Source organism: Tasmannia lanceolata, unplaced genomic scaffold, assembly GCF_043159265.1.
Source record: "Tasmannia lanceolata isolate RefF3 unplaced genomic scaffold, GAP_Taslan_0.1 ptg000015l, whole genome shotgun sequence".
NCBI classification, from domain to species: Eukaryota; Viridiplantae; Streptophyta; class Magnoliopsida; order Canellales; family Winteraceae; genus Tasmannia; species Tasmannia lanceolata.
This window is the reverse complement of record NW_027518692.1, coordinates 48,584,891-48,599,716: the sequence shown is the minus strand read 5'-3', so window position 1 is coordinate 48,599,716 and position 14,826 is coordinate 48,584,891. Positions and strand designations below refer to the sequence as shown.

Here is a 14,826-nt window from a genome sequence, read left to right as displayed (position 1 = left end):
TTATGAGTAAGGGGTGGCGAAATTGGCCGAACCGAGCCGAAACAGAACTGAGAATTCGGTTTGTTTAAACCGATTCAAAATCTGGTTTGGTTTCGGTTGGGTAGAATCATACCGAAACAATATCAGTTTGGGGGTCAAACCGAACCATTGCCACCCTTAAGTGTACGTTTCCATTTAAGGAGAAAATCAAATAACAGCTTAGGATTCCGTGGTTGGGCCCACCACTACACGTGAACTACTGCACAGCTGCACCAGAAGGGACAGATGTAGTTGGCTGGGCCCACCACTACACGTGAACTGCTGCACGGCTGCACCACAAGGGACAGATATGGTCTCTCACTCTCTCTCTCTCTCTAAGGTACAGGTGTAGTTCGTTGGGCCCACCACTACACGTGAACTGCTGCACGGCTGCACCACAAGGGACAGATATGGTCTCTCTCTCTCTCTCTCTAAGGTACAGGTGTAGTTCGTTGGGGCCACCACTACACGAGAACTGCTGCACGGCTGCACCACAAGGGACTGAGGGGTCTCTCTCTCTCTAGAGTTGAGAGAGACATAGGTATCCTTCCATTGATTGCATTGCCACCCTTATGCCAAACATGCGCTGCTGCTACAAGTCAACATGTTTACTCCCGTGGGTGGACTGTGGAGCAATGGGACCTTCAATAAATGATATGGAACCAATACATAGGTATACTTCCATTGATTGCACCGTTGAACCAATCCTATACAATATTTACTAAGAGTGACCTTCAATGTACGATAATCCCTCTCTAAATTTAACCATAATCATACCATTTTCTCTAAATCGTGAAAATAAAAAATTTACCGGACTATTAGAATTTTTTATTTTCTTGCGATCCAAACAGGGTCTTAGGGGCGTCTTTGGATGCCACCAAAATTATTTCTTATTAATTAAAAATCAACATTAATTTTTTACTGATCTGTCTTCCAGCTAAGTTTTCTGTTTTAATGGCTTGTTCTTAAGCCTTTTATACTAGTTTCTGGCTGCGGTCGTTCGCTAGTTTTGTTTCATCCCTAGTATAATTTTTTTTCTTAATAAATTCTGGGTCTGGCCTTGGGCCTTTTAAAGTCATGGAAAAATTGCTAATCGGGGACATCAAAATACAGAATTGCCAGTGGGGGGTCATACTTTTGAAAAATTGTTAGAGAGGGACAAAATGGGGGTTATCAAGTCTGTAAAAGGGGTTATCACCCCTCTAAATGTGGTTACCAAACTCTCTAAAGGGGGTTATCAACCCTCTTTAACAATTTTTTCAAAATTGTGTCCCCGTTGACAATTCTTGTATTTTGGTGTCCTCCATTGGCATTTTTTCCTAAAATCATCATTACCTGTGTATTTTTGGATCATAGCTTCGGCTACCGTTCCCATTTGATCTGAACCCTTATCCACCCTAGAGGTAAAATGGTGGGCCCACTCATGAGTGTAAAATGGTAGGCCCCACCATATGGATGGGTTTGGATAGAGATGGTGTGCCCCATTATATAAAAATCATGAGGTGCAAAGTGGTGGGCCCCACTCATGCTATGCATGTGAGTAAATTCTGGGCGGGGCGAATACATGTCGCAAAATCAAATTTGTAGAGGAAAAAATATATAAATGGCGAGTTTGAAAGGAAACATGATTATATTTGTTATCCATAAACACCCACATAAGCATGATTTGGATTGTTAATCTAGCAAAACAAATGATGTACCCATTGAAATCCTGTAGTGCAGTTATTTCAACAGAGCATTTGCATGATGGTGACCACATCGAAAAAATACACCTAGATCCCTGTGGTTTCTAACACATTCAACTTAACCCCTAATGTTTAAAAAGTTACAAGTAGATCCCTTGTGGTTTCAATTTGTGTAAGGTAGACCCCCTCAGTTAATGGTTCGTCCACAAATTGAAGGGTTAGGATAATCCGGTGGAGCTGATTTTTTAAGCACACCCGATCTATGTCAAGGCCCATCAAATGAACGCTTTGAATCATTCAAACAATGTGAGCCCACTGTGTTTTTGTAGTGTGATGGGCCCTGACATAGATAGGGTGTGCCCAAAAAATCAGCTCCGTTAGATCATCAATCATCATAACTCTTCAATTGCTAGACGAACGGTCAACTGAGGGCCTATCTTATACAAATTGAAACCACAGTAGACTTTTTAAACATTAGGGGTTACAAATTGAAAGCACAAGGGTCTAGTGTATTTTTCCCAAAAATAAAAGATTCCTTATTTGGGCCCCACCACTTCACATTCTCTACTGCACCAAAATGGAGAGATGTTGACCAAAAGTCATTGAATCATTATTTTTTTGGGCAGTGATATTTCCCCTAAATGGATAAAAATAAAATCCCCCCGTGAGAGTGGTTCACGAGGTTGTGGCTAAGTTTGCTTTTTTCTTTTCAGAGTTTTGTTTTGTTTTCACGAATCTCTGATTCTCTGTCATCCCCCTTGGCTTCACCCAGGTATTTGTTAGCATCAAGGAGGAAGAGCTACACATTTCATTCACAGTATAGTCGATAATGGAGGTTGTGGCTAAGTTTGCTGGCGAGGTTGTGGGTATCATTCCACGAGAAAGCAGGCGAGGTAGTGCTTTCGCCGGACATCCGAGAGCTAGCGGAGGAGGTTGTGAAAGAGTGTGGTGGTTAATCATCACGGTGGGAAGAGCTATGCGAGGAAAGAAAAGGAAAGAGGTGTGGCTGGATGCACTAAGGCCATTCAAGGAATCGTCTGCCCCAGAGATTGAAGGTATGGAGCCTAAAGTTATTCGATCTCTGAAGTTCAAACTCTGCTTCTCTTATTGTGCACTATATCCTGAAGAATATACCATAGATGTAACTAAGCTGTTAGAATATTGGGCAATGGAAGGATTTGTTCATAATTTTGATAACCGGGAGGATGCATCAAATAAAGGGCACCACATCATTGAAAGATTAAAGGATGCATGCCTCTTGGAAGAGAAGTATAGCGATTATGTCAAGATGCACGACTTGATTCGAGAATTTGCTACAACCCCAAAATTCCTTGTAAAAGCTTGGATGAGACACCCAAAGAGAATATGTGGGAAGGGGTTGAGAGGTTTCATTAATGCGTAACCAAATAGAGAGACTTCCAATTAGGCCTAATTGCTGTGGTTGTTCGTCCAAGAAAACTTATGCCTAAGACCATTTCTAGTGCTTCTTACGAATCTTGGTCTTACAAGTACCGGTATTGAATCGCTTAAAGGAGACCTAAACAACTACAATTTCTATATCTCAAGGATGTGCGGCCATTAGAGAACTACCTCAAGGCATTGGAGAATTGGTTAATCTTAAGAGATTGTATTTATGAGATTTGCCAGTTGTGAGTTTGAGAAAATCCGATTTGGAGTGGCAAAGCCCAAGGTCATCTAATTAAGACAGTGGTGAGTGAAAAATGTTTGTCACTATATACATGGCTTTTGAGTGCTTGATGAGTGAGGAATTTCTAAAATAGTTGGGGTGATAAGCTAGGAATTTCTAAAATTTGAGTATAAGCTTTAGTTCACAAAACAGGGCGGGCCCACATTTTTTTGGTGATCCAGACCATTAATTTGAAAGGCCCTTACCTAGATAGCGTGTCCACAAAAAATCAGATCCTATGGATCATCATAACCCATCCAAAAGTTGAGGGAAAAATTGGCAGATTTGTGGACAAACAATGTATGTCCATTTTTCCCTCCACTTTTGGATGGGTTAGGATGATCCTTGGATCTGAGTTTTGGTACACACCCTTCCTATGGTAGTCTATGTATATTTGTGTGTGCGCGCGCTCGCACCTCTTGTTCTAGTACCTTCTCATTCAGGATTTCAGCCCTTAATGAAGGATGAGGACATCTGAGCATTCTGAAATTGATTGCTGGGTGTAAATAAATTGGTGTTTTTAGTCATTATTTTTCTGAACATTAGTTATGATACAACTTCATATTTCTTGTGGCAAGTGATGTTTACATAGTGAGGGATTATCTGGGCCATTGCATTGTGAAATAGCTGCTAAATTTACTTTTGCCAGGGCATCCAACCAAGCTAGTGGTTGTTTTCACCTCCTCTACCAAACTGGTGGAATAATTGGCTTGAAATGTCAAGTTATAATACATATCATTTCAGTCATTTACCTGTCTTTTTGTCTGGGGAACAAAGCTTGTGGAGGAAGTTCAACTATGACAACTAGCACCTTCTTTATCATTGTTATTACATCAATTTCAGTGATGATTTTATTCTATCCAGCTGGAACCCAGAAAATCACTTGGCAGATGACCCTAGTGTCATAACTAGACAGACTTGTGAAGTTGGGAACTTCAAACTTCATCCTTTTCCTGATTAATTGTTTTTTAACCGTTAGATTTTTCATTTTTGTGATTTAACGGGGCTGGAATGATCCAATGGTCAATCTGAGATCTGGAGACTTCTTTAGAATGCTGGTTTTGATAATGGTTGGAACAGACCTCTTTTTTTTCCCTGTAGATGTCGTGGGTTTTTCCGTGCGCTTTATTTTTGGAATCAAAGGATCGGCTATATATGCAAAATGAGGTGTAGGTAGTGATAAAACAGAGTACACAACCTTCCAACACCAAACTTTGAGACCTAGAACTAAGGCAACAAAATTCCAATGTATAAAACCTTTCTTTGGCCCTTGCTCTTGTAAATTCCCTGTTATTGTATTGGCTTCTCTCTCAACTATTATGGGCCACTGTCCGAGCCTCTGAGCTGACTCGAGCATTATATGCTTTCAGTAGACTTGAAGACTGGGATCAAATGACACACACTCTTTCTTACTTTGACATGAATGCATCTTGGAAATCAATCATGTATTTGAGGGAACTCCACCTGGGTTGTGGTGCTGGTAGTCTTTGGACAACCCAACGGTCACTGAAAATTCAACAGCAAATGGAACCCTAAACATATTGGGTATCCATAATTGCCAATAGGACTTTTCTCTTTCTCGCCATACGAAAAATCAACCAGGACCTCTATTACGGTTAATCACTTGTAATGTGTAATATCGTTACCAGTACACAGTGGTTGATAATGTAATTGCTACCATCTTACTTATTAGCTAGTTTCTCTTACTGATGGGGCTTCCTGTTCTTTATTTGTTTTTTCTCTGAATTACTGGTATGAGATATGACTCACATCAGAAGTTCCTAGTAAGTTTCAAGAATTCATGCATCACATGGAGAAATGCATGATCCTAACCAGGGGTGGACATGCCTCTGCCAAATGTCCCATATCGCATTGTCTAAGGTTGTACCGAATGTGAAAAACAGATGTTATAGATGATTTTTGTTGCAAGTTGAATTCTTAAAGAATTCTCTTCACGAGAAGCGTCACAAAATAAGAAAATTCATCGCTATGAGGCCACAATGTGAGATACTGAACTAGCTTCAAGAGATTTTATCCTTGTATTGGCTACTAGAGTTGACCGGTCAATTATGTTTGACTCTGGCATTTAAGATGTCCACTTTCATCATCAATCGCTTGCTTACTCTCTACCTTAATGATGTTTCTCCTTTGCAAAAGCTCCTAAATCATTTTTGTCTTGAGTGGTGGAACTCGTATTCAGTTTAGTTAAGCACCAAAACAACAAATTAACTCTAGCTATTGTATACTTGTTTACAAATCACACAGACAAAAGCTATCTAGAAGAGAATCATGCACACATTGTTATAATTGTTGTCATAAGATCTTTTATTGTCTTTTTTTTTTAAAAAAAAAGAAGAAACGTTGGTGTCTCTTATCTCATTGTGTTATTTTTTATGAAATTAGTTTATAAAGTTGTCATTGGTAGCTTAGCGAGGGAGACTTTTGTAGCGTCTAGTTACGATCCTTATCTTGACAATGAGACCTAAGCTTCACTTCGTTATTTCAGTTTTGGATGTTAGAAATAGTCTTGTAGTTTGACTGATTCCTTAACTGTGATTCTTGGCTTTGAGTCATGTTGCAAGTGTCGTTTCTTGAAGATAGTTGGAGTCTTGAAAATGTGGAATGGATTTAGGCAATACTATCTCCGGCATTCAACCATACCAGACTCAATTTGTACATTTGATTTGGTTTTTACCACCAATTAGGATTAGTGTACTTGAGTCTCATTTTCTTGAATGCATGTAAAATTGGTTAGATTCACTTAAACTCATAAGTGATTTAGGGGTTGAAAGAGTTATTTCTATAACTCTATCTCACTCTGAAGGTTAAACCCTAATTAGGGTAACCAAGATCAGTGTGTTACAAACTAATATGGACATACGTACATGTAGGGTGTCGATCAAATGCTAAGATCTTAGACAAACATTTGGTTCAGTCTAGATCAAATCAAGTTGGTCTAAAAGATTAAAGATTGAAAATATTCATTAAAAGTGATGTCTTGATCTACTCCATTGGGTAGATTTGAAGACTGTAAACAACAAAGAATATTGTTACAACAAAGGAGATGTGTTTAAGAAAACTCTAGTCTTGGTCTCATGATTAAACACTGCTCAATTAGCTTGGTTTTACTACACTCATCTCTGCAAAACTTTTTATCTTTCTCTAATGCTCTTGATGCGATTAAACAGTACTCAATTAACTCACTTCTCTAGTCTAAGCCACTTGGAGTTGGCAATGCATAGAGAAGAGAGAAGAGATTCCTCATATCACCAAGAAACTCTTATTGAGTTTCCAATATGGGACTAAACCCAGGAGATGTAAAACCCAAACTTCCAAGTCCAGAGTGGATTAGTCTTAGATTGTATAGAAGGGACAGTCCAGGGTTTTTGTCATATTCCTAAATGTTCATGCCATTGTTGCCAATGAGAGTGCTGAAACTTAAAGGTTAAAAAGTACTTCTAATGATGGTTCAAAGTTATAAAAACTTTTGTGAACTTTCAAAAAAAAAAAAGTTATAATAAAAACTTTCAGGCTCAAAGTACTTTCCATGGATTGATTTAGATGAAGTAAATGAAGGGATAAAACTTATCCAACATGAGCACATCTTGAATTCTGAAGCGGTATAGAAAGTAGTATAAGCATGTTCAGTTGAAGACAAACACGAAACAAAATACAAGGGATAATATAGAGCTTCTTGGAAAATACAATGATGTATCCAAACATTTGGATACATGAATACCTTATGTTTTTACATTGCTTTATTTGCGGATTCAACTTGGACCTGGGTTCCTGTTCAAAGAATCAGAATTAGGAGAAATTTTTATATTGTAGTGCATCTTTTCATTGATCAGCACCTGCACAATCCCAATATCTGGATTGAATGTGATTCAATTCTGCAATAGATGCAAAATCCCTTCTCCATGGAATCCGGCCAACTTGATCTAAGAAGGAAAGATATTTCAATATCGGGCTTGGAGGATTTCCCATATTCTTTGTCAAGGAAACCTAGTGAACTGGCTCGCAAAGGAATTGATGATCTTCCACAGGAAGACAGGGTGGGGGTAACTCATTGCTGATTTGAATATTCTTATATTGCTCTTGGCTCACCTAGCTTCAGTTTTGGATGTTGCTTCTCATGATTTAAAAGTCCATCTTGGCATCTGTATGTATGTCTGTTTTAGATTTTTCGAATTTCCTCTGCATATTTTAATCCTTCTTTGGCTGCTGTTTTATTTTAGGCTCTCTCTCTATCTAATGAAATTCATGCTGTATATTTCTTTCCCTCTCTAATGAGATTCTTGCTTAACTAGCAAAAGAACGATATCAAATCTACTTGCAAGTGTATATTAGTATATAGTTTAGTTGAGATGAAACAATTGTGAAGCTTTTAATAACCTAAGATAATTCTCAGGCCTAAGTTCTAAATGGCAAGAAGTCATGTGCTGGCTCTTGAATATTCTGTTTTGGTAAGAACCATGTATCATGTAGTGGTAGGAGACAAAGGATTGTACTCAAATCAAGCCCAAAGCTAGAGCCCATGGTCTTAGCAATAGCAACACTGGACATGACATGACTCAAGGTTTACAAACTCCAAAGAAAGGACAACTCATGCCACAAAACAGAAAATCTTCGCCTCGGGTTGGGTTTGCATTTCCTCGGGTTGGGTTGGGAATTAATTTCGGGTTTGGTTAGGGTAGAGGCCTTGGGCAGTTTGACCCAACCCAAACCCAACCGGTCCTCTAATTTTGTTGCAATTCAAAATCTTATAGGTATTTTGTTTTTGTCCTAGTCCTAGTCCTAGGCCAACCCAAACCCAACTCGACCCGTTCCAACCCAACCCAATGTGGGGAAAAAAATGTTAGGTAGGTCTGGTTTGGGTTGAGAGATTTAGAGCGGGATGGCCTTCCTGGGCCCTAGGGGCTGGTTAGGGTTGAGGGAATGCTATCTTGGGTTGGGCTAGGGTTGCATTAAGGAAATTGTTTAGAAGCAATTGTATATAGGAGCTCAATTTGTTCTAGATACACTCTGTCTGGAACTAACTAGGTTCCAAGGCATGTCTGCACCTAGAACCAACTGAGTTCCTGTCTAAATCTAACAGACAATATTATTCTCAGTAGTGTATAAGCTTAGAATCTACTGACTTTCAATAGCATCTAGACTCTAGAAAGAACCTCTTTTGATACCTATGTTTTTTTTCTTTGCATATAATCTCATATATAAATAGTTGTGAACTTAAATATGATTATTTGCAAATAATGGTTATAATAGTGTTAAAACTGGCTTTGAAATTTGCCTTAAGAAATAAAAAGTAATGGCATAAGGTGCCTAAAATGAATGGAATAAGGTAAAAAAAAAAAAATATAGAGAAGGAAATTAGAAAAAATGAAAGGTGAAAGTGGGATCTCCAGATAAGGAGAGCCCCACCATCACAGAGTGATCAAGTGGGTCCAACTCTGATGTTGAGTGGAGATATTATTTACAGGATCAAGGCATGAAAAAATTGACCGGTTAAAGACATGATCAACGACATTTTTTTTTTCATAATGTTTGATCAAAAGGTCTAAAATCATCCGATGAGGGTGGAACCAGCAGACTGGTGATGGGCAACAATATTCATGAGCGTACTAATCACTATACACGTGGCAGTGGATAAATGCAGTACTAATCACTGATTCAGTATACATGCAGCATTGGATCAATGCCGTACGATTATTATTTTCCTCGACAAGAATGATTATCGTTCAAAAAAAAACTCTTTGGGCACTGGGAATTGTTTGGAAAAGAAATACTTTTCCAAAATTTCTTGTTTCTAACGTTAAAGGAATGTTCAATTTATAATGATATTTCTCTAAATAAGAGCCATGATCCTATCAATTTCCTCTAAATCCCAAAAAAAAATCCTTAGGAAAAACTTTTCCACGAGAAATGTTTCTCCTGCAATCCACCCCATGAAAAATGATTTTGCTAGGGGTGCAACTCGGGTTGGTTTGTTTTAAAGTATAAAAGATAAATAACACCTTTCTTCTCCAACAGCTTAAGCTTTTTAAGAAGTTAGTAAGTTAATACGGTATCAGAGCCAAAGGTCTCGAGTTCAAACCTCACAGATAATAAAAATCCACATGCGATGGTTTGCCCAAAGTGGGACCACATGGGCCACGTGTTTGCCAAGTGGGCCACATGTGCGGAGGAGTGTTAAAGTATAAAAGATAAATAACGCCTTTCTCCAACAGCCGAATGTAGCATTCCCTCAACCCTAGCTGATGAAAATAATTCAAATGTGCTACCGATTGCTTGCCAATATTGCAATGAACTTTCACTAGATTACCTAGCATGTTTTAGATATCATGATTGCTTTTTTGCCCAAATTCTACGAAGAAAAATTTGGAACAATAATAGTGGAAATGGTCGGAAAAGGTCTCTCTCTCTCTCTACTTTTTCCACTACGCTCCTAGAAGACTGCTCTGCAACCAAAACAATACTTACCACTATTCCACTATTCTCCAAACTGCCTTTTTACTTCAATCCGAAGAAAAGCTAATCCAACCCAAGCCAAAATCGGGTGAACCAGTCGGTCGGGGTTGACCCCATGCATCCCTAGTTTTTGGGGCACAACCTAGTACAGAGAGAAAGAGAGAGAGAGAGAGAGCTTTCTCCTTTCTCCTTTCTCGTCTGCCCAAAACAGTATAAACCATAAACCGTTCCAGAGGCAGATAGACACTCCTCATTCTCCCCCAACAGAGAGGAGAGAGAGAGAGAGAGAGAGAGAGAGAGAGAGAGAGATCCCCCTCCAAGTCTTTTTCTCTTTCTCTTTCTTTGCCGACAGAAAAACAACAGAAAAAAGTAAACTAGGGTTTGGCTATTCGAATCATGGCTGTTTCTTCTCTTCCTAAGCTGCTCATGTGCCCAAAAGGTCAGTAGAAAAAATGACCCCCTTTCTTTATTTTTATTTTCCTCTATCTCCTCATTTAAAGAAGCAAAAAAACCCTTTTTTTCTCTGTTTTGCATGTTCTTCATTAGTGTTTTTAATGGTATTTTTTTCTTTTAATAATTTTATCTCACTGTGCCTATGCAAATGGCGCTATTTTATTCTATTCTATTCATTTCCTATTATTAAATTGACTCCATGGGTGCTGGTTATATTCTAGAAATTGCTTTTATAAACCCACAAGAAATTACATTTAGGATAGGAAGCTTTTTGTTTGACATGTCCTTAGTTTGTTTGACATATTCAGATGAATGTAGAAAGGAAGCTTTTTGTTAGTGTATCTTATCTCTCCTCTCTCTCTCTCTCTCTCTCTCTCTCTCTCTCTCTCTCTCCCCCCACCCTGTTTATCTATGGGTTTTCCTCTTTTACTTCACTAGATTGTAATATTGTATGCTTATTTGTAGGGGTGCAACTCGGTTCAATTTTTGGGAATTGGGGATGAGCTTTTGCTGTAAAATCGGGTCGGGTTAGGGTTTATTCCAATTCATTTTTCAGCAAAAGTTCAACCTGATCCGACCCATGTTTGCATCTCTACTGATTTGTGCTCATTGTTGATGTTGTGGTACCTTTTTTTTTATCTGATTTATTAGATTCTTTATGAGACATTTTGTGGCCTTTCAATGACTTACTCTAGCATCTCGAGTAGGGTCTGGGTCATGCAGCATAAGGATGACTGATGACTTATTTTCAGATGAATGCAGGGTTTCTATGAATTGGATTGTGTTGCCCAGGGACGATAGATTATATTATGCATTTTTATCCCTATGCCTGTCATAGATCACAACTGCATGTATGAGACCGTCACAGTTTAGGCTTTGATGGAAGTGAAACACATGACCTACATAGTTGTCGAGTCTCTAATTTAGGCTAGCTGACACGATCTAGAATCTATACTAGTTGATCTTATTCATTGTAGGCCCAAGTTGATGCATCCATTAACATCCACTCAACCAAAAATTTGATTGAGTGTTCATAGCTCAACTGAATTTGTAGTTTGACAGGCTAGTGAAGAAGTTCAAAAAAAAAAAAAATCATGATTCGATTTTTTTTATCTTGGAATTGAGTTTCTGTATTTTTAAGGGCTGGGAGTGGGTTGATTAGATATTTAATCTAACACCTTCTCGTTCTCTCACAGTCTCAGCCACATTTAATCAAGGTTTTAAATCTCGGTTTCGGTCATCACCGAAACCGAAACGTTTCGGTTTCGGTACGAAATTTCGGATGAAATCTTGTAAAAATTTCACCGAAATTTCCGAAACGTTTCACCGAAATTTCCGAAATTTCACCGAAACGTTTCACCGAAATTTCCGAAACGTTTCACCAAAATTTTACCGAAACGAAACGTTTCGGCCGAAATTTCCGAAACGTTTCGGCGAAGTTTGGTACTTTTCCGACTCACAGTGAATTTCGTTTCGGTTTCCACCGAAACCGAAATATTTCGGCCGAAACGAAACGTTTCGGCCGAAATTTAAAACCATGCATTTAATTTAACCTCATGTGTAACCTTTAGATTGACGCTTTTTCAGCCTCTTTTTTCATGAGTGAAGAAGCGTTTTCGGAATTTTTGGCAAAAATAAGTGTTGTTAATGAAAAAGTATACATTGTTAGTCACTTGTTTTTTTTGCAAAATTAAGTGTTGTTAATGAAAAAGTATGCATTGTTAGTCACTTTTTTGTGGCAAAATTAAATGTTGTTAATGAAAAAGTATACATTGTTAGTCACTTTTTGCTTTTCCTCTGCGATGTTAGGCACTCATCCATGTGTATGTGATCCTGACCTTTCATTTGGGAAGCTCCATTATAGACCCACAGCGTAGGACTCTTGCTAGTTGGACAGTCCTAGCCATTATATAGATGGACTTTTATTTATTGAATCTACTTTGTCTAATAAAAGATGCTGCCATAATTATTCCATGCTAATGAAAATCTGGTCCACAAGATTCCATAATACTGATTGGTCTGGAGAACAACTTGATGAAAGGAGATGTTGGTTTCGTTCTAGATGGGCTATTGTTAGTAATTAGCGATTAGGCCTTTTTCATTTTTTTCGCCTTTGCATCATAAGAGTTGAAGCTTTAAGGCAGAGGCTAATTGTTTGGAATTATTGACATGTTTACACCATTCAAAAAAAAATTGACATGTTTACATTTGTAACAGATTATATGATTGGAAGGTGATTAATCCCCCCTCCCCCCCCCCCCCCTTGCCTTCTCTCAACTCCTTTACTGGTTGTGAAACTCGTAAATTCCTCTTTGTCTATGGTCTTCTTCTTACATGTACGTTGTTAGCACCTCTTTCTCCAAAGGATTCTTTTGAGTTTTTCCTTGAATAAAAGGAAACTTGCAGGCTTTCTTCGTTTCTCAGATACTTTGAAATCCAATCCCAAAATCAACGCATCTTATGATATTTTTTTCTACCCTTGTGCCCAAATATTGTCTTCTTCTTCTTTCTTGTCTTGTTCACCCAAGGTTATAGCTTATAGGTTCATTTCTGTATGTGTTTCAGTCATGATGGAAATGGAAATCTCGATTTTGAATAGAAATTTCGATGGAAATCCTATAGAATTACAGATACATGTGCCATTTCAAAAAAAATAAAATACAGATACATGTGGAAACATATTCAAATAATGGGCATTTAATATGAAATTTCAGGAAGTGCATAAATAGAATCTTTGCTAACCACGACATAAACCAGCCAAATTAGCTCGCTACCATTTCTTCTACAAACTGAAAGATAACGTTTTAAAATCTGAATATCTGATAGAAAGCATGCGGTTTTTAATGTCAGACTTTTAAAAGTGTAAACTACCAACAATCTGATAGCCAAGCTGCCAACCTGGCAGCTGCTGGTTGATTTATCGTTGTGTGTTCTTGGGGTTCTCTAATGACCTCGACTACTTGACTAACTAATAAGGCTAGCAATCGATCGTTACTCTTATTAGCATGATATGTGGGTAATCCCTTCTGTTATGAGCGAATCTCTATGGCTTATTTCTTTTCTTCCGTAGGCCTATTTTCTGTAAGCATGTCTCACCTTCCTCAAATAATGTGGCTTTGATTTCTCCCATGTAGCATGTTGCACCTACATCAAATATTGTGGCTTGGGGTTCCTTCGCCCATGTTTTGTTCTCCTCAAGTGGCACAAAGTCATGACAGGTTTTCCACAGAGCAAGTTGTGTGCTATTTGAACAGCAAACATTGTCGGTGATGGAAATCTTTGTTATTGACTCATAAGTGTCATCGTATTTGAAAGCTATTGCTGTTTGATTTGCTTAATATTTTGGTGATAGGCTTTATCATTTATCCAAACAGCATTTGCCCATTTTGACCACGTTAGAAGTTTAGCTATTTGGAATGGGATATCGCTATGTAGTTATAAGATACTGAAGTTAGCAATTCTGATGCATCGATAATACTCATCTTTTACATCCAGTACTTGTTTTATTTGTTATATCCGGAGTTTGTCCTTACCCTATGTTTGTCCTTGCTACGTTCAGATATGAAAGTGATGCTTGCTACAAGATTATGCATTCTTTCATCATTATACGTGAAAGAATTTTCTAGTCCTTATACTACTATTGGAAAAACTTGATACCGAGAACAACACACTTGTGTTTGGAGAGGGGAATGAAGCCACTGGTCCGGATAGCGTATAAAAATGTTTGAATCATATAGAAAATATTAGTCATGGATTCAGCTATTCTGAAATTCTTTTGATATCTATTAGACTTTTCTGTTTTCTACTTTTGCTTTTCTCTCCGATTCTTTTGTACCTGTATTATTTTGTATACTGGACATTCCCCGTATATTATCAAGAACTAGCATCTCTTGCCAGTCATTTATTACTTCATATTGCATTGTTACTGTCTAGTAATCGAATTACAGAGAAATTAGAAGACTCTGAAACACTAAACAACCGTCATATTGTTTAGTTATCATGAAGAATGTCAAATGGGCTTGTAAACAGAATGCATCACGGTGCATGGATGAATGAAGAAATATTGGGAGTTTCATTGTTTGGTACAGAATATCTGTTTTTTCTGTTTGATTTTGGGAGGCTTTTGTAAGCCATGGGTTCTTCGGGAATTTGAAATCGCTAAACATAAGTGAAGGCTGAATAAGGTATTTATTTATTGGCAGAGATAAACAAAAGGATGGTTAACCCTAGCCGAAATGACTTCATCTGTAGATTTTTTTTTTAATCCTGGAATTTCACACTAAGCCCCAAGAACAAGGCCCAAACACTCCAAACAGGCTTACAAGACATCTGAATGTGGATCCCTAGGCTAATTGGCCAAAAAATGCGTTTAAAATTTTGTCATTTACAAAATATAGTGGGTGTAAAGTTCGGAAGTTGCCCAAAAAAACGTGTTTAATATGTTCAAAATGAGTTTAAATTGTCTTCTGAGTTTTTTTTCGCTGTAAAAGTTTTAAACGGAGTTTCTGACCG

General features: G+C 38.0%; 2 long non-coding RNA genes across 2 annotated transcripts; both read left to right on the top strand.

The window, feature by feature from the left end:
• Positions 1–2,281: 2,281 nt before the first annotated feature.
• LOC143891817 (uncharacterized) lies at positions 2,282–3,337 on the top strand. Its single transcript, XR_013255425.1, has 2 exons — positions 2,282–2,385; positions 2,476–3,337. It is a non-coding gene; the product is annotated as an uncharacterized LOC143891817 (long non-coding RNA).
• A 6,538-nt stretch (positions 3,338–9,875) lies between these two features.
• On the top strand, positions 9,876–14,226 carry LOC143891816 (uncharacterized). The gene is made up of 2 exons (XR_013255424.1): positions 9,876–10,300; positions 13,874–14,226. It is a non-coding gene; the product is annotated as an uncharacterized LOC143891816 (long non-coding RNA).
• Positions 14,227–14,826: the final 600 nt, after the last annotated feature.